This window comes from Triticum urartu, chromosome 7 (assembly GCF_003073215.2).
Source record: "Triticum urartu cultivar G1812 chromosome 7, Tu2.1, whole genome shotgun sequence".
Lineage (NCBI taxonomy): Eukaryota > Viridiplantae > Streptophyta > Magnoliopsida > Poales > Poaceae > Triticum > Triticum urartu.
Genome location: NC_053028.1, coordinates 322,161,617 through 322,185,687, shown reverse-complemented (window position 1 = coordinate 322,185,687; position 24,071 = coordinate 322,161,617). Strand labels below are relative to the sequence as shown.

The 24,071-nt window shown below is 44.8% G+C and overlaps 1 pseudogene; it reads left to right on the top strand.

The window, feature by feature from the left end:
- Nucleotides 1-8,413: 8,413 nt before the first annotated feature.
- On the top strand, nt 8,414-18,474 carry LOC125518815 (annotated as a pseudogene).
- Nucleotides 18,475-24,071: the final 5,597 nt, after the last annotated feature.

The window sequence follows — 24,071 nt, the reverse complement described above, 5'->3', positions numbered from 1 at the left end:
TAACAAGCTACTCGTCAAAGTCCATGAGGAACTACTAGTGAGACCGAGGTCTCCTTTGCAAAACATAAATAAAGCAAATGTGAGTACAAAGGTACTTAGCAAGACTTACATCAGATCCTATCATACATGCATTAGTATCAAGAAGGCAATGTGGGGTTTGGCTGCAGCAAGCCAGTTTTGACTCAGTGGCTATCCTGTTCTACGACTACGAGGAACTTCTTTGAGGTGAGAAAGAGCACACGAGTCCACTAATCACCACATCAATACACTACTATGGATTCATTCCCGTCTCCCTACGAGAAGGCCATCCATAGCACTCACACTTTTCTTGAGCATTTTAGAGTATCCACTTCAAGTTGTCTATGTACCATATAAGTGTCCAAGTATCCATAACCGAGGACGCGGCTATTCGAATAGATCATGTTAACACTGCAGGGGTGTACTTCTTCACACACGCTCTCGCCACTTACCGCCATGTACACGTCATGTATCTTGGCAACCTTCAAGCGGAAGCCTGGCGAGGGTGTCGGCCACGACCTAACAAACCACGCAAGACCCTAGTCTAGGTTTATCGCCTATTCGGGTTCCATCCGCAAGGAGATCCGGCCAGGGTTTCACTCACGGCCCCAAACGATGTGTGCAGGGTTCCCGAGCCCGCCTCGCCGGATGGATCTACGCTTTGTACATCGTGCCACGATGCCTAGTGTGTCCCAAGTCCACCCTGTCGGGTGCCACTCGGTAGAAAAATAGCACTACCTACAAACACCAGAAACTAGTTGCAACTCCTGGACAGATATCGAGGCAGTTAATAAGCCGAGAGAGGTCGAGTTACTGGAACCCAATGTGTGGTAGTAGCTAGTCTTGGACAACATACACAGAACTCGGTGCTTAAGGATGATCCCAATGAGACAACCCACCATGTACTCCTACATGGCCTCTCACCGCTACCTTTACCAAATCATGTTCACACGCTTAACTCTCATCATCAGAACATGGCATAACACTCCAATTCATTCCCAATGAACCGAACCCGACAAAACTCTAAGCAATAGCAGGCATGGAATGGTAGGAACAGAACATGGCTCAATCAACTCCTACACATGCTAGTGGGTTTCAACTATTTACTGTGGCAATGATAGGTCATGCAGAGGAATGGGTTCAACTACCGCAACACAAAGTAGCGGTTGAATCGTTGTTGTTCTAATGCACTAAAAGAGAGAGGAGCGAGAGAGTGGGATTGTATTGGAATGACCAAGGAGGTTTTGCTTGCTTGGTAGATCAACAAAGGGGCACTGCTCCTCTGACAGGTACTCTGGAACGGTCTTTGGAGCAGGACCTATCAAGAAGGACGGTGCTGGCAATGTGTACACAAGCATATGCAACAATATGATGCATGATCATGGCATGTAGATGTGATGTGGTTTATGCTAATGCATCTAGCAACAAGTTCAATGGAGCTCATTTGAATCAACGATTCAAATGCCACTCCAAACTTAAGCATCTTACATGCCCTTTATGTGTTTTCACTTATACAATAGGTATAAGTTGGGTTGTCATGCATGAAACTTGTACATATGGATAGATTGAATTTTTTGATAAATTTTCATATATAAATTATTTCAATCTGAGCTACGGTTGATTTACTGTGATTTTTTGAAGTTTATAACATTTCCTGGAATTTCCTGAATTATTTTAAACCCAGAAAATCACTTATTGCGTCAGCACTGCGTCATGCCTGCGTCAGCAGGTCAACTGCGCTAACTGAGGTCAAACCTGACATGTGGGGTCCACACGTCAGTGCCGTGGGTTTTAAACAGGGTTTATTTTTATCTTAATTGTGTTGTACAACATGGCATCACAACATAACTCAACAACTCATATAGATAAAGGCCGAGAAGAGCCACATAGCATTTATTACAAACAGGGGTCACATTACCCATCATTCAGATCATACAAGCAACAGAAGCATAACATGCATGTCTGAGTACAAACAACTATAAATGAAAAAGGCTGAGAAGCCTGACTATCTACAAGACCCTCCCAAGGGTACAAGATCGTAGCTGAGGTAACAAGCTACTCGTCGAAGTCCATGAGGAAATACTAGTGAGACCGAGGTCTCCTATGCAAAACATAAAGAAATCAAATGTGATTACAACGGTACTCAGCAAGACTTACATTAGATCCTATCATACATGCATTAGTATCAAGAAGGCAATGTGGGGTTTGGCTGCAGCAAGCCAGCTTTGACTCAGTGGCTATCATGTTCTATGACTACGAGGAACTTCTTTGAGGTGAGAAAGCGCACATGAGTCCACTAATCACCACATCAATACACTACTATGGATTCATTCCCGTCTCCCTACGAGAAGGCCATCCATAGCACTCACACTTTTCTTGAGCATTTTAGAGTATCCACGTCAAGTTGTCTACGTACCATATATAAGTATCCAAGTATCCATAACCAAGGATGTGGCTATTCGAATACATCATGTTAACCCTGCAGGGGTGTACTTCTTCACACACGCTCTCGCCACTTACCGCCATGTACACATCATGTATCTCGGCAACCTTCAAGCGGAAGCCTGGCGAGGGTGTTGGCCACGACCTGACTGACCACGCAAGACCCTAGTCCAGGTTTAACGCCTATTCAGGTTCCATCCGCAAGGAGATCCGGCCGGGGTTTCACTCACGGCCCCAAACAATGTGTGCATGGTTCCCAAGCCCACCTCACCGGATGGATCTACGCTTGGTACACCGTGCCACAGTGCCTAGTCTGTCCCAAGTCCACCCTGCCAGGTGCCACTCGGTAGAAAAGTAGCACTACCTACAAACACCTGAAACTAGTTGCAACTCTCGGACAGAGATCGAGGCGGTTAATAAGCCAAGAGAGGTCGAGTTACCGGAACCCAATGTGTGGTAGTAGCTAGTCTTGCACAACATACACAGAACTCGGTTCTTAGACGGTCCCAATGAGACAACCCACCATGTACTCCTACATGGCCTCTCACCGCTACCTTTACCAAATCGTGTTCACACGCTTAACTCTCAGCATCAGAACATGGCATAACACTCCAATTCATTCCCAATGAATCGGACCTGACACAACTCTAAGCAATAGCAGGCATGGCATGGTAGGAACACAATATGGCTCAATCAACTCCTACACATGCTAGTGGGTTTCAACTATTTACTGTGGCAATGATAGGTCATGCAAAGGAATGGGTTCAACTACCGCAACACAATGTAGCAGTTGAATCGTTGTTGTTCTAATGCAATAAAAGAGAGCAGGAGCGAGAGAGTGGGATTGTATCGGAATGACCAAGAAGGTTTTGCTTGCCTGGTAGATCAACAAGGGGGGCACTACTCCTCTGACAGGTACTCTGGAACGGTCTCCGGAGCAGGACCTAGAAAGAAGGACGGTGCCGGCAATCAGTACACAAGCATATGCAACAATATGATGCATGATCATGGCATGTAGATGTGATGTGGTTTATGCTAATGCATCTAGCAACAAGTTCAATGGAGCTCATTTGAATCAAGGATTCAAATGCCACTCCAAACTTAAGCATCTTACATGCCCTTTATGTGTTTTCACTTATACAATAGGTATAAGTTGGGTTGTCATGCATGCAACTTGTACAGATGGATAGATTGAAATTTTTCTAATAAATTTTCATATATATAAATTATTTCAATCTGAGCTACGGTTGATTTACAGTGATTTTTTGAAGTTTATAACATTTCCTGGAATTTCCTGAATTATTTTAAACCCAGAAAATCACTTATTGCGTCAGCACTACGTCATGCCTGCATCCGCAGGTCAACTGCGCTAACTGGGGTCAAACCTGACATGTGGGGTCCACACGTCAATGCCACTGGTTTTAAACAGGGGTTAGTTTTATATTAATTTTGTTGTACAACATGCCATCACTACATAACACAACAACTCATATAGATAAAGGCCCAGAAGTGCCACATAGCATTTATTACAAACGGGGGTCACATTACCCATCATTCAAATCATACAAGCAACGAAAGCATAACATGCATGTCTGAGTACAGACAACTATAAATGAAAAAGGCTGAGAAGCCTGACTATCTACAAGACCTTCCCAAGGGTACAAGATCGTAGCTGAGGTAACAAGCTACTCGTCGAAGTCCATGAGGAACTACTAGTGAGACCGAGGTCTCCTATGCAAAACATAAATAAATCAAACGTGAGTACAAAGATACTCAGCAAGACTTACATCAGATCCTATCATACATGCATTAGTATCATGAAGGCAATATGGGGTTTGGCTGCAGCAAGCCAGCTTTGACTCAGTGGCTATCCTGTTCTACGACTACGAGGAACTTCTTTGAGGTGAGAAAGCGCACACGAGTCCACTAATCACCACAACAATACACTACTATGGATTCATTCCCGTCTCCCTACGAGAAGGCCATCCATAACACTCACACTTTTCTTGAGCATTTTAGAGTATCCACTTCAAGTTGTCTACGTACCATATATAAGTATCCAAGTATCCATAACCAAGGATGTGGCTATTCGAATACATCATGTTAACCCTGCAGGGGTGTACTTCTTCACACACGCTCTCGCCACTTACCGCCATGTACACATCATGTATCTCGGCAACCTTCAAGCAGAAGCTTGGCGAGGGTGTTGGCCACGACCTGACTAACCACGCAAGACTCTAGTCCAGGTTTATCGCCTATTCGGGTTCCATCCGCAAGGAGATCCGGCCGGGGTTTCACTCACGGCCCCAAACTATGTGTGCATGGTTCCCAAGCCCACCTCACCGGATGGATCTACGCTTGGTACACCGTGCCACGGTGCCTAGTCTGTCCCAAGTCCACCCTGCCAGGTGCCACTCGGTAGAAAAGTAGCACTACCTACAAACACCTGAAACTAGTTGCAACTCTTGGACAGAGCTCGAGGCGGCTAATCAGCCGAGAGAGGTCGAGTTACCGGAACCCAATGTGTGGTAGTAGCTAGTCTTGGACAACATACACAGAACTCAGTTCTTAAGGACGGCCCCAATGAGACAACCCACCATGTACTCCTACATGGCCTGTCACCGCTACCTTTACCAAATCGTGTTCACACGCTTAACTCCCAGCATCAGAACATGGCATAACACTCCAATTCATTCCCAATGAATCGCACCTGACACAACTCTAAGCAATAGCAGGCATGGCATGGTAGGAACACAACATGGCTCAATCAACTCCTACACATGCTAGTGGGTTTCAACTATTTACTGTGGCAATGATAGGTCATGCAGAGGAATGGGTTCAACTACCACAAAACAATGTAGCAGTTGAATCGTTGTTGTTCTAATGCAATAAAAGAGAGCAGGAGTGAGAGAGTGGGATTGTATCGGAATGACCAAGGAGGTTTTGCTTGCCTGGTAAATCAACAAGGGGGGAACTACTCCTCTGACAGGTACTCTGGAACGGTCTCCGGAGCAGGACCTATCGAGAAGGACGGTGCCGGCAATCAGTACACAAGCATATGCAACAATATGATGCATGATCATGGCATGTAGATGTGATGTGGTTTATGCTAATGCATCTAGCAACAAGTTCAATGGAGCTCATTTGAATCAAGGATTCAAATGCCACTCCAAACTTAAGCATCTTACATGCCCTTTATGTGTTTTCACTTATACAATAGGTATAAGTTGGGTTGTCATGCATGAAACTTGTACAGATGGATAGATTGAAATTTTTCTAATAAATTTTCATATATATAAATTATTTCAATCTGAGCTACGGTTGATTTACTGTGATTTTTTGAAGTTTATAACATTTCCTGGAATTTTCTGAATTATTTTAAACCCAGAAAATCACTTATTGCGTTAGCACTGCGTCATGCCTGCATCAGCAGGTCAACTGCGCTAACTAGGGTCAAACCTGACATGTGGGGTCCACACGTCAGTGCCATAGGTTTTAAACAGGGGTTAGTTTTATCTTAATTGTGTTGTACAACATGTCATCACAACATAACTCAACAACTCATTTAAACCTATAAGGATGCTAGCCGACCCTCCTCCACAGAGCTCCCCCGATTTTGTGCAGTTCTGGCCGTCCGATCTGGCCTTTGACTTGTTTGTGCCGTTGGATCTTCACCTTTAGTAAATTTTATTTTCACCACGTGGTGGTTTTCTCTGGCCTATAACTGGTGGGCTCGTCCGTCGTATGGATTGGCTGGGTGAGATGCGCTCATCTATACTACTATTAAACAATCAAACGAGAACTTTTTTAAGCACACCCCACAAAGCGTACACAGATTCAATACCACCGCACGATTAGGCCCACTAAAATTAATCTAACGGTTAGCCTTAACCTAAACCATTTTCTGTGTGCACTTAGCAATTTACATTGACTGACCGTACTCCACCGTGGAGGAAAATATGAAACTCCACGCCTGAGCAATTAAGAAACTAATAATCACGGGTGCATCCTATTCTAGGAAACTAAATCAGAGTGCATTCATCCTATTAGGAAACTAATCTCAGACAAATCCATCCTATTAAAAAACTTATCTCGGACGCATTCATCCTATTAGGAAGCTAATCGCGAGCCGCTTGCCGCCATCATGCACGCTAGCCACGATGGGGGAAGCGCGAGGAGCTTCGTCTTCCTCCGGGAACACACGTGCTATCGCCGCCATCGTCTTCTGCCTGCAGGCCAGGCGTTCTTCTGCCGCTACTGCGACGACTCCATCCACGTCCAGGGCATGCTCTCTGGCAACCATCGGCGTCCGCATTGACTTCAGCTCCATTCGCAACACCCACGCTGACAAAGTGTCTGTTCAGTGGGTGCACGTGCATTAAATATTAAATAAGAATCGTGGGGCTTCAAGCAATCTAGAATTATAGATTTGGGATTATCTTAGGTTGCCGATTGCTGCACTAAAAATGTGTAATTATATATGGCACATACATAAGAATGCAACAATCTTGTCTTACAAAGTAGGATCAAGAAGGATACTGAAGAAGTCAAGATGCAGAGTCTATTTCCCATGATTACTTCTCATGTTCATGTCGGCTTCCTTGGGCTTTACTTCGTACCACTATATGCATTAAAACTAGACCGTATCAAGAGGTAACGCCACCCCCTTGATTAGAATTGCCTTATTTATGCTATTTGATCAGTGTGTGTTTTACGTATGACGTTGCTTTATCTGGAATTAAGGTGGCTTGCACCTGCCTAGGCACTCTCTCTAGGGATAGGTTGGAAATCATAATATATGATTCATTCTTAGAGAAAACTTTACACGCGTCATTTTAACATAATTGCATAGCAATCCAGTAAATTATGTAAGATTCAGTAGGAGGCAAGATATTGAAGATGTACTACTATTTCAGTTACATGATTATGATTCTATACATCTAAAACGGGTCACATGACTCCGTAACTGTTGTTAGAGAATATCTCTCGCTGTTCTGTAAAGGTATGCAATCTCTACTGCGTTCCAATAAAGAGAATTTTACCATATAGAAGGATCCAATGAAGAAACTAATCTGGCTGAGTTCCAATAAATAGATCCTTCAAAGGATATGTCCTAATACAGCTGCCGTATATTGGTAAAGAGAAATCATATAAACCTTGAAGACATGCGGGATCTAAAACCCTAGCCGCCAGGGTTCCCCATCCGTCCTCCCCTCCCTCCGCCGCCGCCGAAGGACGCCGCCGGCTATAGCCCGGGGCTGATGGCGGTGGCGGGGGTCTTCCCTCTTGCCTGCGCCGGTGCGGCGGGCGATCTGGCCTGGCGGCGTGGCGGCCTGCCTTCGGCGGCGGCTGCCTCGGCCAAGGGCGGGCGTTCGGGGGCGGCCGGGTCTGCGGCGACACACCATCTGACCTCGGATCGGCGGTGGCGGCATGGAGGGCCTGGTGGTTGGGTCGGCACCATGCGGGTTGTGCCCTCCGGACAGATCTGATCTGGCCGGTGCGGCCTGCTCCATGTGCGGCGGCTCAGATCGGCGGCGACCCGTGCACACATACGTGATGAAGGTTCTTCGAGCGGATCCGGGTGAAAAACCTTGTGCTAGGCTTGATGCCAAGACCGGCATTGGTGGCACCCTGTGGTGTCATTACCTTCTTGAAGGCATCGCCGTGGAGAAGCTCTAGACCTCTATCCGCTACCTCCGGGGGAAACCCTAGATCAGTTGATCGGATGACGGCGATGCGTTGGTGGGTGTCGTTTCCTCCTTGGGGGCGTCATTCTTGGAGGCGTACACGGGTTCGAGGGACTAGCGGGCGCCTTTTTTGGTGGAGCGGTACTTCATCCTTCACATTGATGACGGCGGATCTCGGCGGCGTGGTGCAGTGGAGACTCGGCGCCCGATACGCGGTGATGGACTCGCGCAGGTGGAGGTAGTTGTCTGGCGTCAAGGTGGCGTCGATGGCGGAGTGGCCTGACAAGGTAGAAGCCTCAATATCTGCTCTGAAGACGGACCTGTGGAAGATGGCGGCGACGACACATGTGAGTGCGTCAGACCAGTTTATGCCCCAGACCCGGTATGTGGCTTGGCTGGGGCTTCTGGCTTTTGATGATAGGCTTAGGTGAGTAGACCGGGTATTTGGCCCAGGTAGCACCCCTTCATCATATGGATAGGAGTAGTGGCATATGTTGCCAAGATGGCGGATTCAGGCATTTTGTTGTAATACTTTGTAAGGTCCTCGTGAATAATCAATAAAGTGGTCGTATGCATCTCCCAGATGCAGAGGCCGGGGGTCATCCTCCTTTTCTAAAAAAAATTTGCACCGCCTCTCTTTCTTTGTCTGTGCGCCTCTTTCCTCCAATAATAATAATGAACAACTTTTTCCGGATCGGGTATTACACTGTTGCAAATGTATGCTGAAGCTACTCCTTACGACAAGGAAAAAGAGGATGAATGCTTTCTATCTTCACTAGTTTTGTAGCATGTTTCAAATTGTTGGCTCTTTCTTATTTGAGGATTCATCATTTTTTTGTAATTTAAAAGCTGACCTGAAAGTTTGATAAGGTTAAGCTTGACAAATACTCTAGAATACTTTTCCTTCCATCTTTATTTTTCTTCATAACTCATTTCAGTTTCTGTACGTACAAAACGTCTTACATCATTGTAAGTTAGTATGGTTGCCAACGCATAAACATATACAAAACCGGATAAATATTTTCTATCATGATAATTATTGAATTTCTTTTAGCCCTTTTACATTTCAATTAGTTCTTGTAAATCATCTTTATTTCATATAGAAGTTGTTGTAGTCACATATCATCTTCTATTTATTATTATCCATAGTAGATAGCTATATAATTTTGGCAGTCCACACAACCAAAAAACATATATAATTTGATCCAAATTAGTACAAATATATATTTTGCTATGCAGATTAGTAGAATAAAATAAGATTCGAGAATTAAGCATCTTGAACAATATAATTGCACCGTAAGGCAGTTTATACTTTTTTTTCCTGGCTACACTCGAAGAGAAAACTATACTACATGTCTATATTACAGCATTAATAAATAATTGCTGATTTTATTTAAATGAGAATATTTTTCTGCTATTACTCTATGCAGCAACATAACCACTATTATGTCTCGCTTTTGAAAATACAATTTGAGCGACATCAAACATTGTGTATCCATTTGATTTATATTTTTAAAAATGTTTATTTTTTATATTATGTGAATTCATCTGTTTTACGTTTGAGACGTCCGTTGCATGTGCATGCTTACTAGGGTGCGAAAGAATTGCCCAACCCGCTCGCCCCACGCGCCGCGCACACACCACGCACTGCACGAACCCTAGCCTCCAATCCTCTGCCGGCACACCCCCACTCCTCCCTCGCTCCACTGCAGCCGCCGCACCTCTCTCTCCTCCGTTCGCTCTTCTCCCTCACTCACCACAGCCACAGCCCCAGGAGCTCCGTTGTCCCTGTCGAGGAAATCCATGGCCTCCCGAGGTGCTCATCTGCTCAGGTCGCGAGGAAGCCGGGGCAGGAGGAGACCTCGTCGCGAGGGAGCTGAGGGAGGAGGAGCTCAACCCAAGAGGAGAGGATGCCAGCCAGGGAGTCATCTTGGCTCGACGCGGTCCTTCGCGTCTTGAACCTAGCACCGTAGGCGGCTTGTTTAGTGGCGCAGCGGACGGCGGCCTCAGCGGGTGGGTGACGGTAGCCGCAGCTAGTGCATGACCTCGCATCCTGGGTGCGTGCTCGATTAGCTCGCGTCTTCACGGTCTTCAGGTGCGCAGGTGAGTCCCCAACCATCTCATTCATTTTTCCTTTGAGGATGCAAATGCGAGCACTAACTGTTTATAAAAATGCTCAAGGAGAACTGCTCAGAGGAGGGCAGTATGTGTGAAAGTTATTAGTTGATTCCTAACAAAGAAAAGTAAATATACTTTTAGTGTTTTTGTTGGTTTCATTTGCATATAATTAGAGTAAACTACACTGGATCCACATACTTTCTCCAGCTCCCTTGAAAACTAATGTATTTGGCCCCCCATTTTACTGTCAATTTGTAGTATGCTTTCTTATGCTTGAGTGATCAACAGATTTTAGGTTTGAGCAGCTAATTGTCAAATTTAAAAGTATAAGGGACAAGATAAATTGTGATCTTGCATTGTCTACTCCTCTATTGATGTGGCTCTTGATTTCTGAAGCTCCCAGGATTTAATAAGCTGCCTTGGGCTTCATTGGACAAATGATGTACCTGGAGCAATAAAACATGCAAGTCTTTTATTTTAAACACTAGAAGCATTAAGTTATCAGGTACTAAAACATCTGAACTATGTTAATTGTTTGTCCTTTGATGGCAGTGTAGATTGGCATTGAAGCCCGATGGCCTTTTTCTTGCACCAATTATTCTCTCGTGTGTGCTCCAGTGTTGATAATCTTTTGGGACCATTTTTTTCTGTAATTGCTTATACAGATGTGTAATTAGTTGCACATACATACATACATACATACATGATTCTGGGAGGAAATTACTTTCTTTGATCTGTTCTTTATAAATGTTTTTTCACTGCTTATTTAATATAGATATTTCATTTCTTGCATAAGCATATATGATTCTGTGAGCAAATTATCTTCACTGGTCTGTTTTAGAGAGATGTTTGATTAGCTGCACAACATACATAGTTCTGTTAGTAATTTGTTTTCCCTGGTTATCTTGATATTCAGTTCTGTTGGTAACCGTTTGCATGGTGGGTCATGTTAGCAATGGGTATAAGGGTATCCAGTGCCCAGCCTTTATATTTTTATCAGGTGTATTCACCACTATGCATGTGTATATGTTGTTGGCCTAACTGTATACATTTTGTTGGTGTGATGATTCGTCCTCTAAAAATTTACATTGTGTCCTGTTGTGCTAGATGTTTGAGGTTTGGCTTTAAAAATAAGCTATTTCTAACGGAAGGTCAATGAGAGAAAAAGGCAGTGTATACATTTTATTTGGAGCTTATCTGTGACCTTGCGCACTTATCTTTATATATGCTCTTCTTCATAGATATCTTCCTGTCGGTTCTCTTATGAAGATCTTTCCCTATATCTGATTTTATACCATATCAGGAACCATGGTGTCCCACTACACTTGATCCGTGAGCTGTATGAGACCTTGCGCAACTTCAAAATTCGTGTTTCAGATTATGTGCACCACAGAAAGATAACTTCCACCATGAATGGACGCTTTCCAGATGCTACAGCAGATGAGCTTAATGTGTGAGTTATTTAATTTCACTGGCATTGTTTCAGTTTATTCAACTATGGTTCTTGTTTATGATTTAGATATATTTATGGATTCAGGAGTGATGTTACATGTATTATCTGTCGTGAAGAGACGACAATAGCAAAGAAGCTGCTTTGTGGGCACTTGTTCCATGTGCATTGTCTGAGGTCATGGCGAGAGCGCCAACATACTTTCCCCACATGTAGATCTCCCATTGCCCCCCCGGACAATGGACGTGATCCATCAGTGCGACAACATGAAGCTCAACTAGGAGTTAGCTTGGTGAGCTTCCTTTTGTTGTTCCGTTTTTTGTTTTGAATTTTTCTACTTAACCATTTCTATCAGTGAGTGCTACAATTGGCAAATAGTTTTTATGTGGTTCCTAATTTAGTGTGAGGAAAAATAGCTGCAGGCTTTGGTGCTCCAGGTTCAGAAGGAGTAACAAGCAAGAACGTGAACAGGAGCCCCACAAAACTTGAGGCCTACGTGAACAGGCGCCCGACAAAAAAGGCAATCTTCGTTGAATGTTGTAACATATTTACAACAAGTTCTCAGATTTGGGTGGAATGTGCATGCTTTACAGTTACTCCCTCTGTCCCAAAATAAGTGACTCAACTTTGTACTAGCTTCAGTACAAAATTGAGTCACTTATTTTGGGACGGAGGGAGTACCTTGCAAGTGTCGTGATGTTACATAGATATTTTTGTATCTATATGAATGTCAGACCCTGTGTGATTGATCTTATTTTATTCCTATGTGAGAACTAGCTCTCCTTTAGTAATTTAGTACTTTTATACTAAACTGAACTAGGAATAGTTTGATTGTGCTCTATAGGACAGTGTGATTTCTTCTCATAGAATGTTGTCATCTATATCTTGTTGAATGTACATAACTATATTTTGCATGATGATATGTTTTTGCTGTGCCAGTCATATAAGTTATTTATTTTCTACAGGTTGTTACATCTCCAAAGAGGATTCCAGCAGCAAAACTTCATGGTCAGCTTGAATGGAAGGTAGTCCAAGAGCTTTATGATGTTGATTTCTTTACAAACATTATGGGAAGTGGACTTCATTTTGATTGGCGACACATTCCTAATTTACTGCTCATTTCGTAGTTGTACAAAAAAATGCCTGGGCGTGCAAGTTTTATGTGAAAATGATGCGCCGGTGGTTGGAAGAATGGAAAATCAGATGGCTGTCGGATTGCAAGCACATAGGGCATTTCTTATGTGGCGTACAGTTCATAAAAACTTCCTGAATTGAGTGTTTATTTTCAGTTCTATGCTTTGTTAGACTACTAGAGCTAGAGATGCTAAAATCCTAGATGATGCTAGATGGTGTAATGGCATTAGTGCTGAATTATATTACAAAATGTACAAATTGGATAAGTATAACAAATCTCAAATCTATTAGATTTGTATGTTTTTATTCATAATCATCAGTCTACAATCACCACTCTGCTCTGGCTTTCACTTTGCAGCCCTCGCTCAGGTCTTAATCTGCCTCGCCTAGCTGCCACTCTCTTCTAGAGTGGTTGTGCCCCACCATGCGCAAGGTATTCACCAAGAACCAGAAGGTGCTCTTTGGACACCATGGGTATGGCTACATTCGTGGCTGGAGGAAATTTGCGGCCATTTCAATTCAGCCTTTTTTACACCTACCAGTGTATTCATAATAATTATGATATATGCATACCACATTATTAGTCTTCACCTTTTTTACATACTACTCCCATTTGAATACACTTTTAGAAAAAGTAAACATACCTATGGAAGACACATTCTTGTATGTATACTTCTTTTTGAAGTATTTAAAAAGCTCAGTTTACAGAGTATGGGTTGGTTACTACGTTGGAGTAATCATGGACATCTCAAATTTAGCGCCTAGGATTCCTATTTTGACTGATGTGAGTATCTCTTGGTCAGTCCTCAGATTACAAATTTGAAAATAACTCTCCTGAAAACGTGGCAAAACTCACATGTGGTCTATAAAGAAATATTTGATGATCTTGCTTAATAACTTGCTAGCAAGCAGAAAATATATCATGTTAGCACCATTCATGTATCCGCTTTCACAGACCATCTGACATGACTTCTTATTAATTTTGACAGGATGCTAAGGGCTGCAAGAAATAAAATAGTATGTTACATTTTGCCTACAGGTAAGGAAACCTGTACCTTATTTCTGCAAAGATGTGCTCTATTTTTTTTATTCCATGAGTATTTGCATTCCCTATAGAAGCTGACTGGTTATATTTATGTTTAGTACACCATCATAATCTCCCAAATACTGCACTCATTTATACTTTCCCGCCCATGTTTAAAATAGTGTGTTTTAGTTCTGATTACAACCATATAGGTATTCATGTATAAGATCGTTTGCTTTCAGTTCTGGTTAAATCATCTTGGATGATCAATCAAATTTCCGGTGATGATACTCTAGCGGATCAGGCTTCTAAACCACTATCACTTTCCTGACAGAAGTTGTGCATGTAGTACAGATTTTCAGTTCAGCAAGCTCTTTTTTAGTTAGAGATCAATTTTGAAGACTAACATGTCATATGAATGCTCCCAGCTTAGCAAAAGCCTTGATCTTTCCAATTTTGTAAGTTGAGGGAATACTTTGCTACTTCAAAATCTCCAGATAAAAGTTGACGAATTCATACGATAGTTGATTGGAAACATATATCTAGCAATTCATTTTTTCATGCGCACAATGGGATAAATTGATGTAACACAAGCCTTTACAACTTAGTGCTGTTGTTATTAGAATCAGGAGACTTGCTTTGTTACCGTACTTAGAGTTGCCGATTGCTTACTATAGTAATAGCCAGGAAGGTTTGTAGTCAACTTATCTGCAGTTGTAATTAGTCGACTTATGCTCCTTAAATTGTTGTTCTTTGGTGACCAGTGAATGGGCAATTGACTCTTGCGTATATGGTTGATTTAATTGTTGGGAAAATCTTCAGCACATTGTAATGTGAAAGGTTTTACCCCGCAAAAAATAAAAGTATGAAAGATTTTGATTTTTTTCTTGGGACTTCTTCATACACTTTTTACTATTGTATTCACTATAGTTTTCCTGGATCGAACTCCGCCTATGTTGTCTCAACATAGCCGGTCCCAAGCCCGGGTAAAGGAGGAGGGTTGTGATAGGCTTGGCGAGCCAACGTAAAAACTCAGCCACTCTTATGGAGATGAAACCCAAAAGATTTTCGTTGGGGCGTAACCCTCTCAGCGACGCGCTACATCGGAACCCGGGTGTGGTGGAAAATGGGCAAGGGCCGGGCCGTCACCCCCAAGGTGGCGCGCTGTATCTTGATCCGGATACGGTGGCAAGTGAGTGAGGATCGGGTCGTCGCATCCTTAGTGGCGCGCTACATCGGCGCCCGGATGTAGTGGAAAATGGGCAAGGGTCTTCGCATTTGACTCGACGAGTGCGAAGGGTAAGGAAGCTAGCCGAGCCTAGGAGGATTCGCTTAGGTAGCTGGAACGTAGGGTCTCTGACAGGGAAGCTTCGGGAGCTAGTTGATGCAGCGGTGAGGAGAGGTGTTGATATCCTTTGCGTCCAAGAAACCAAATGGAGAGGACAGAAGGCGAAGGAGGTGGAGGATACCGGCTTCAAGCTGTGGTACACAGGGACGGCTGCAAACAGAAATGGCGTAGGCATCTTGATCAACAAGAGCCTCAAGTATGGAGTGGTAGACGTCAAAGAGACGTGGGGACCGGATTATCCTAGTCAAGCTGGTAGTTGAGGACTTGGTTCTCAATGTTATCAGCGCATATGCCCCGCAAGTAGGCCACAATGAGAACACCAAGAGGGAGTTCTGGGAAGGCCTGGAAGACATGGTTAGGAGTACCGATTGGTGAGAAGCTCTTCATAGGAGGAGACCTCAATGGCCACGTGGGCACATCTAACACAGGTTTTGAAGGGGCGCACGGGGGCTTTGGCTATGGCATCAGGAATCAAGAAGGAGAAGATGTCTTAAGCTTTGCCCTAGCCTACAACATGATTGTAGCTAACACCCTCTTTAGAAAGAGAGAATCACATCTGGTGACTTTTAGTAGTGGCCAACACTCTAGCCAGATTGATTTCATCCTCTCGAGAAGAGAAGATAGGCGTGCGTGCCTAGACTGTAAGGTGATACCTGGAGAGAGTGTTGTACCCTAGCATAAGCTGGTGGTTGCTGACTTCCGCTTTCGGATTCGTGTCCAGCGGGATAAGCGTGCCAAAGTCGCTAGAACGAAGTGGTGGAAGCTCAAGGGGGAGGTAGCTCTAGCGTTCAAGGAGAGGGGCATTAAGGAGGGCCCTTGGGAGGAAGGAGGAGATGCGAACAATGTGTGGACGAAGATGGCGACTTGCATTCGTAAGGTGGCCTCGGAGGAGCTTGGAGTGTCCAGGGGAAGGAGAAGCGAAGATAAGGATACCTGGTGGTGGAATGATGATGTCCAGAAGGCGATTAAAGAGAAGAAAGATTGCTTCAAACGCCTATACCTGGATAGGAGTGCAGACAACATAGAGAAGTACAAGATGGCGAAGAAGGCCGCAAAGCGAGCTGTTGGTGAAGCAAGGGGTCGGGCATATGAGGACCTCTACCAACGGCTAGGCACGAAGGAAGGTGAAAGGGACATCTATAAGATGGCCAAGATCCGAGAGAGGAAGACGAGGGATATTGGCCAAGTCAAATGCATCAAGAACGGAGCAGGCCAACTCTTGGTGAAGGACGAGGAGATTAAGCATAGATGGCGGGAGTACTTCGACAAGCTGTTCAATGAGGAGAATGAGAGTTCTACCATTGAACTGGACGACTCCTTTGATGAGACCAGCATGCGTTTTGTGTGGCGAATCCAGGAGTCTGAGGTCAAGGAGGCTTTAAAAAGGATGAAAGGAGGCAATGCGATGGGCCCTGATTGTATCCCCATTGAGGTGTGGAAAGGTCTCGGGGACATAGCGATAGTATGGCTAACCAAGCTTTTCAACCTCATTTTTCGGGCAAACAAGATGCCAGAAGAATGGAGACGGAGTATATTAGTACCAATCTTCAAGAACAAGGGGAATGTTCAGAGTTGTACTAATTATCGTGGAATTAAGCTGATGAGCCATACAATGAAGCTATGGGAGAGAGTCATTGAGCACCGCTTAAGAAGAATGACAAGCGTGACCAAAAAATCAGTTTGGTTTCATGCCTGGGAGGTTAACCATGGAAGCCATTTTCTTGGTACGACAACTTATGGAGAGATATAGGGAGCAAAAGAAGGACTTGCATATGGTGTTCATTGACTTTTTGAAGGCCTATGGTAAGATACCGCGGAATGTCATGTGGTGGGCCTTGGAGAAACACAAAGTCCCAGCAAAGTACATTACCCTCATCAAGGACATGTACGATAATGTTGTGACAAGTGTTCGAACAAGTGATGTCGACACTGATAACTTCCCGATTAAGATAGGACTGCGTCAGGGGTCAGCTTTGAGCCCTTATCTTTTGCATTGGTGATGGATGAGGTCACAAGGGATATACAAGGAGATATCCCATGGTGTATGCTCTTTGCGGATGATGTGGTGCTAGTTGATGATAGTCGGACGGGGGTAAATAGGAAGTTAGAGTTATGGAGACAAACCTTGGAATCGAAAGGGTTTAGGCTTAGTAGAACTAAAACCGAGTACATGATGTGCGGTTTCGGTACTACTAGGTGTGAGGAGGAGGTTAGCCTTGATGGCCAGGTGGTACCTCAGAAGGACACCTTTCGGTATTTGGGGTCAATACTGCAGGAGGATGGGGGTATTGATGAAGATGTGAACCATCGAATCAAAGCCGGATAGATGAAGTGGCGCCAAGCTTCTGGCATTCTCTGTGACAAGAGAGTGCCACAAAAGCTAAAAGGCAAGTTGTACAGGACGACGGTTCGACCCGCAATGTTGTATGGCGCTGAGTGTTGGCCGACTAAAAGGCGACATGTTCAACAGTTAGGTGTGGCGGAGATGCGTATGTTGAGATGAATGTGTGGCCACACGAGGAAGGATCGAGCCCGGAATGATGATATACGAGATAGAGTTGGGGTAGCATCAATTGAAGAGAAGTTTATCCAACATCGTCTGAGATGGTTTGGGCATATTCAGCGCAGGCCTCCAGAAGCTCCGGTGCATAGTGGACGGCTAAAGCGTGCGAAGAATGTCAAGAGAGGGCGGGGTAGACCGAATTTGACATGGGAGGAGTCTGTTAAGAAAGACCTGAAGGATTGGAGTACCACCAAAGAGCTAGCTATGGACAGAGGTGCGTGGAAGCTTGCTATCCATATGCCAGAGCCATGAGTTGGTTGCGAGATTTTATGGGTTTCACCTCTAGTTTACCCCAACTGGTTTGAGACTTAAGGCTTTGTTGTTGTTGTTGATTGTAGATATCAAGTCTTAGAGAAGGAAGTTTTGTATGGCAGTCAACTCGCCTCTTCTCCGATTCAGATTCACAGTTAAATACCCCATTCTTCTTTTTTCAGCCCTTGACATTTTCTCCTACTTGCTAATGCAGGATGGAACACTTCCTGTTACATGTAGTCTTCAGAACCTCTGCTGAAATGGCGCTTCTTTGCTTGGAAAGTGTCCGATTTTGCAAAATTTTTGGCTGTATCGAATAATTTTCAAGTTGCTTCAGTGACATCTGTTCCTGCTAAGACGTTTTAAATGTGAACCTAAGTACTTGTTACCATAAGTGACCAAACTTGTGGTGGTGTGCAATGTTCACCTAACTTAAAACAGCTTGCGCCCTGTCTTTCTTCCGCAACACAAAAGCTAGATTAATTTACCATCCATCCGTCAAGTGAGCTCAAGCATAAATTCTGAACATTCAGACAACAAACCAAAATGCAGGTGCATTAGAGCATGGAAAAGGCAAAGCTCCCAAAGAGTAATTGATATTTCCTCCACTGAAGATGACGAAAACAACTGAAAAAGGCTAGAAGTATCAACCTATACTCGCCTACATTTACCCAACTCTTCTCCACGTACAAAAATAAATAGATAGATGTACACACGGGCGTTTAAGTTGGCATACATGCCTGCCCATGAGCAAGTCTATTGATACATGGATTATTTTTCAAAGCACACGTGTTGGTGGGTCTCTGCGCCATTTGCATACATGATTTCAAATGGGTCTGTGCTATCAAATTAAAATGCGGATATACATATTATTGTAGACAACAATTCACCATGTTTCTTATTAAAGAGGATTAAATCATGGATATTTTTTCATTACGCACATGGATTTAGCGTGATTTGGCACGCGCAACGGGTCCATGATAACCATATTTTCAACTAAAACAATGCTTCCTTAGCTGGTCTGTACATGTTATACATTTTTTTCAAACTCGGATTTCGCAGCGTGATAACCATATTTCCAATATACCATGGTTTAAAAATGAGCTTTCTACTATTGATATCGTAAAGGTCCTTGCAAAATGAAACTATTTTCATCGACAACATGGCTTTAGCGGGTCTCTGCGCCATTTGACGCAACGGGTCAACTAGTATAGATAAAGGCCCAGAAGAGCCACATAGCATTTATTACAAACAGGGGTCACATGATCCATCATTCATAGCATACAAGCAACAGAAGCATAACATGCATGTGTGAGTACAGACAACTATAAATGAAAAAGGCTGAGAAGCCTGACTATCTACAAGACCCACCCAAGGGTACAAGATCGTAGTTGAGGTAACAAGCTACTCGTTGAAGTCCATGAGGTACTACTAGTGAGACTGAGGTCTCCTTTGCAAAACATAAATAAAGCAAACGTGAGTACAAAGGTACTCAGCAAGACTTATATCAGATCCTATCATACATGCATTAGTATCAAGAAGGCAATGCCGGGTTTGGCTGCAGCAAGCCAGCTTTGACTCAGTGGCTATCCTGTTCTACGACTACGAGGAACTTCTTTGAGGTGAGAAAGCGCATACGAGTTCACTAATCACCACATCAATACACTACTATGGATTCATTCCCGTCTCCCTACGAGAAGGACATCCATAGCACTCACACTTTTCTTGAGCATTTTAGAGTATCCACTTCAAGTTGTCTATGTACCATATAAGTATCCAAGCATCCATAACCGAGGACGCGGCTATTCGAATAGATCATGTTAACCCTGCAGGGGTGTACTTCTTCACACACACTCTCGCCACTTACCGCCATGTACATGTCATGTATCTCGGCAACCTTCAAGCGGAAGCCTGGCGAGGGTGTCGGCCACGACCTAACCTACCACGCAAGACCCTAGTCCAGGTTTATCGCCTATTCAGGTTCCATCCGCAAGGAGATCCGGTCGGGGTTTCTCTCACAGCCCCAAACGATGTGTGCGGGGTTCCCAAGCCCACCTCGCCGGATGGATCTACGCTTGGTACACCATGCCATGGTGCCTAGTCTGTCCCAAGTCCACCCTGCCGGGTTCCACTCGGTAGAAAAATAGCACTACCTACAAACACCAGAAACTAGTTGCAACTCCTGGACAGAGATCGAGGCGGTTAATAAGCCAAGAGAGGTCGAGTTATCGGAACCCAATGTGTGGTAGTAGCTAGTCTTGGACAACATACACAGAACTCAGTGCTTAAGGACGGTCCCAATGAGACAACCCACCATGTACTCCTACATGGTCTCTCACCACTACCTTTACCAAATCGTGTTCACACGCTTAACTCTCAGCATCAGAACATGGCATAACACTCCAATTCATTCCCAGTGAATCGGACCTGACACAACTCTAAGCAATAGCAGGCATGGCATGGTAGGAACACAACATGGCTCAATCAACTCCCATACATGCTAGTGGGTTTCAACTAATTACTGTGGCAATGATAGGTCATGCAGAGGAATGGGTTCAACTACCGCAACACAAAGTAGCAGTTGAATCATTGTTGTTCCAATGCAATAAAAGAGAGCATGAGAGAGAGTGGGATTGTATCAGAATGACCAAGGAGGTTTTGCTTGCCTGGTAGATCAACAAGGGGGCACTGCTCCTCTGACAGGTACTCTGGAACGGTCTCCGGAGCAGGACCTATCGAGAAGGACGGTGTCGGCAATCAGTACACAAGCATGTGCAACAATATGATGCATGATCATGGCATGTAGATGTGATGTGGTTTATGCTAATGCATCTAGCAACAAGTTCAATGGAGCTCATTTGAATCAAGGATTCAAATGCAACTCCAAACTTAAGCATCTTACATGCCCTTTATGTGTTTTCACTTATACAGTAGGTATAAGTTGGTTTGTCATGCATGAAACTGGTACAGATGGATAGATTGAATTTTTCTGATAAATTTTCATATAGCACAACCCTAGAATTGCTTGTAAGTAATTGCATGAAAGCATTCATGTCATCATGTTTAAATTCAAGAAATTTGAAATGGGGATTGATAAACCCTAGCAGCAAATGAAATTCAACTAGGGTCATAACTAAATCTTTTCAATGAACCCCAAATGGCCTTCAGAAAAGTTCATCAATTTTGGAAGGGGTGAAAACTTCTGCCAAAAATGATGCACACAATTCTAGGACATTTCAGGATTTTTGAATTAAACCTTGATGTATTTGAATTGGAGCTATTAATCCTTATAAAATATTTAGTGGCTCCAATAATTTTGAAACTTGGTGAGGGCCATTGGAATAATTCAGAGAGTGCCCACAAAAAGTTTCAAAATTTTACAAAATGGTTTAGTGCCAAAACTAAATCAAAAACAAATACAGAAATAGAAAACAGAACAAAATAGGAAAAGGGGCGGAGAGAGAGAGAGAGTTACTTGGGCCAGCCTACCTGATCTGGCACTGTAGCGGCCTAGCCCACTGGCCAGCGCAGGTCACCCTCAACCTCCCGCCAGGAGGATGAGAGGCGCGTAGCCACCGCACGCAAGCACGCGCCCCGGCCACCTCTTGCTTGCCACCTCCGTCGGGACCTCCCGGACGACGCCACGCACGCCCCGTGCACAACCCTCTCACTCTCACCCACTTTTTCCTCCGCAAGAACACGAGCTCGACTGAGCGAGCTCGCCGACGCCGATCACCATACCCGTGGCCACCTGCCACCCCTCGCCCTGCCGCTGAGTCCGGAAGCTCCGACGTGTCTTCCTCGCCCTCTTCACCGAGCCAAGCCCCGCCGGACGCCCCGAACGCCCTCACCACCGTCTTCTTCAACCTCGGTCGCCGAGATCGCCGGCGACCACACACCGTCACCAGCCCCTCCTCGAGCCCGCTGAGCTTCTTGACGTGACCGCCGTGAGCTCCTCTCCCCGACCCCCCTTTCTTTTTTCCCGAACGTCACCGTAGCCGTCGTTTCCGTCGAGCCCGAGAGCTCCCCGCCGCCGGCCATGTCGCCATCGTAGCTATGACCGCGCAAGCTCGCGTTCGAGCTCACCGCTGCACTCACCACACTCCCGTGAGTCGAACACGACCGTCCACGGCTCCTTCCGTGCCCCGCACCGCCCACACCGCTGTTGCGCGAACTCCGGCCGCCGCCTAGCTCGCTGCTGCTGTCACCATAGACCACCGCAGCCCCCCTGCTTGCTCCATTAGATGCGCGCGAGCTTCAACTCGCCGTATAGACCAACCGTGGCTTAAACCGCGGCATGTAGGCGAAACCCAAGCCGCTCCAGTGTGCCTCCACCGCGTTTTGGTCGCCGCCGACGTAACTCCGGTGACGCTGATGTGGCAACGCCATTAGCGGCTAATGAGCCCACTAATCACCCCTCTAGAGCGACTGACGTGTGGGTCCCTAAGCCTAATTAGGTTAGTATAAATTGCCTATTTAGATTAGTGCTAATCATGTGGACCCCACATATCAGCTTTGACTTTGCCCAAGTCAGCGTTGACTGGTCCCACCTGTCATCCACCCAAACCAGCCCTGTGACACTGATGCGTGGGTCCCAGCCGTCGGGTTTGACCTGGACTGGCATTGTTGACCTACCGACGTCATGTTGTCGTCATGCCAACGCGGTTAACATTTTTTGGATTAAAAATAATCCAGGAAATTCTAGAAAATAGTTAAAACTTCTAAAATTCATAGAAATTAATCTATAACTCCAAATGAAATAATTTATATATGAAAAATGATCAGAAAAATCCAATCTATCCATCTATACATTTTCATGCATGTTAGAACAACTTATGACTACTGTATAAGTGGAATAAAATAAATGGCATATGAACATTAACATATGGAGTTTGAATTTGAACCTAGGGTTCAAACCAACTCCATTTAAATCGTTGCTAGTTGCATTAGCTCAAATCACAACATTTTTCCATGTCACATTCATGCATCATATTGTGGCATTGCATTGATTGTGTTCTTCCTCTGCTTGCCGGTATTTGTCCCCTCTTAGTAGACGTGGTTCCGACGATGAGTTCGATGACACCGATGAAGAGCTATACTATCTTCAGAAGTGCCAGGCAAGCAAAAGCCCCTTGTTCATCCCGATACAATCCCACTCTCTCGCTCCTGCTCTTTGTTACTGCATTATGACAACAACGATTCAACTGTTACATGATGCGGTAGTTGAACCCCTTTCCTCTGCATGACCTGTCATTGCCACAGTAAATAGATGAAACCCACTAGCATGAGTAGGAGTTGTTTGAGCCCTGCTGTGCCTACTCATTCCTGCTTGTTTGTCATGCCTGCTACTACTTAGAGTTGAGTCAGGTCCGATTCATCGGGGATGAATTGGAATGGTGATGAACATGTCCTACTGCGTGTGAGCTAAGTGTGTGAACATGATTTGGTAAAGGTAGCAGTGAGAGGCCATGTAGGAGTACATGGAGGGTTGTCTCATTGAAACCGTCCTCAGGAACTGAGTTCTGTGTTTGTGATCCATGAACAACTACTACCACACGTTGGGCCCTGAAATATGACCCCGCTCGACTTATTAACCACCCCTGTCCTCTGTCCAGGAGTTGCTAGTAGTTTCTGGTGTTTGTAGTATGCTGGAGGCCATGCACGGCACTGACCCGGGGGGTTGTGATGCGATATGCACGTGGCCCGGTGTACCGAGTTACCCATTTGGTCCCTCGGGAACCCTGTACACATCGTTCGGGGCCGTAGTGGAAACCTCGGCCAGACTCCCTGCGGATGGAACCTGAATAGGCAATAAACCTGGACTAGAGACTTGTGTGGTTAGTCAGGTCGTGGTCTACACCAACGTCGGCTTTCGCTTGAAGTCTGCCGAGCACATGTCGTGTGCAGACGCTAAGGGGTGGAAACATGTGTGAAGAAGTACACCCCTGCAGGGTTATAAATGATCCATTCAAATAGCCGCGTCCACGGTAGAGGACCCTGGGTTGCCTATATAGTTCATAGACAAGTGAAAGTGG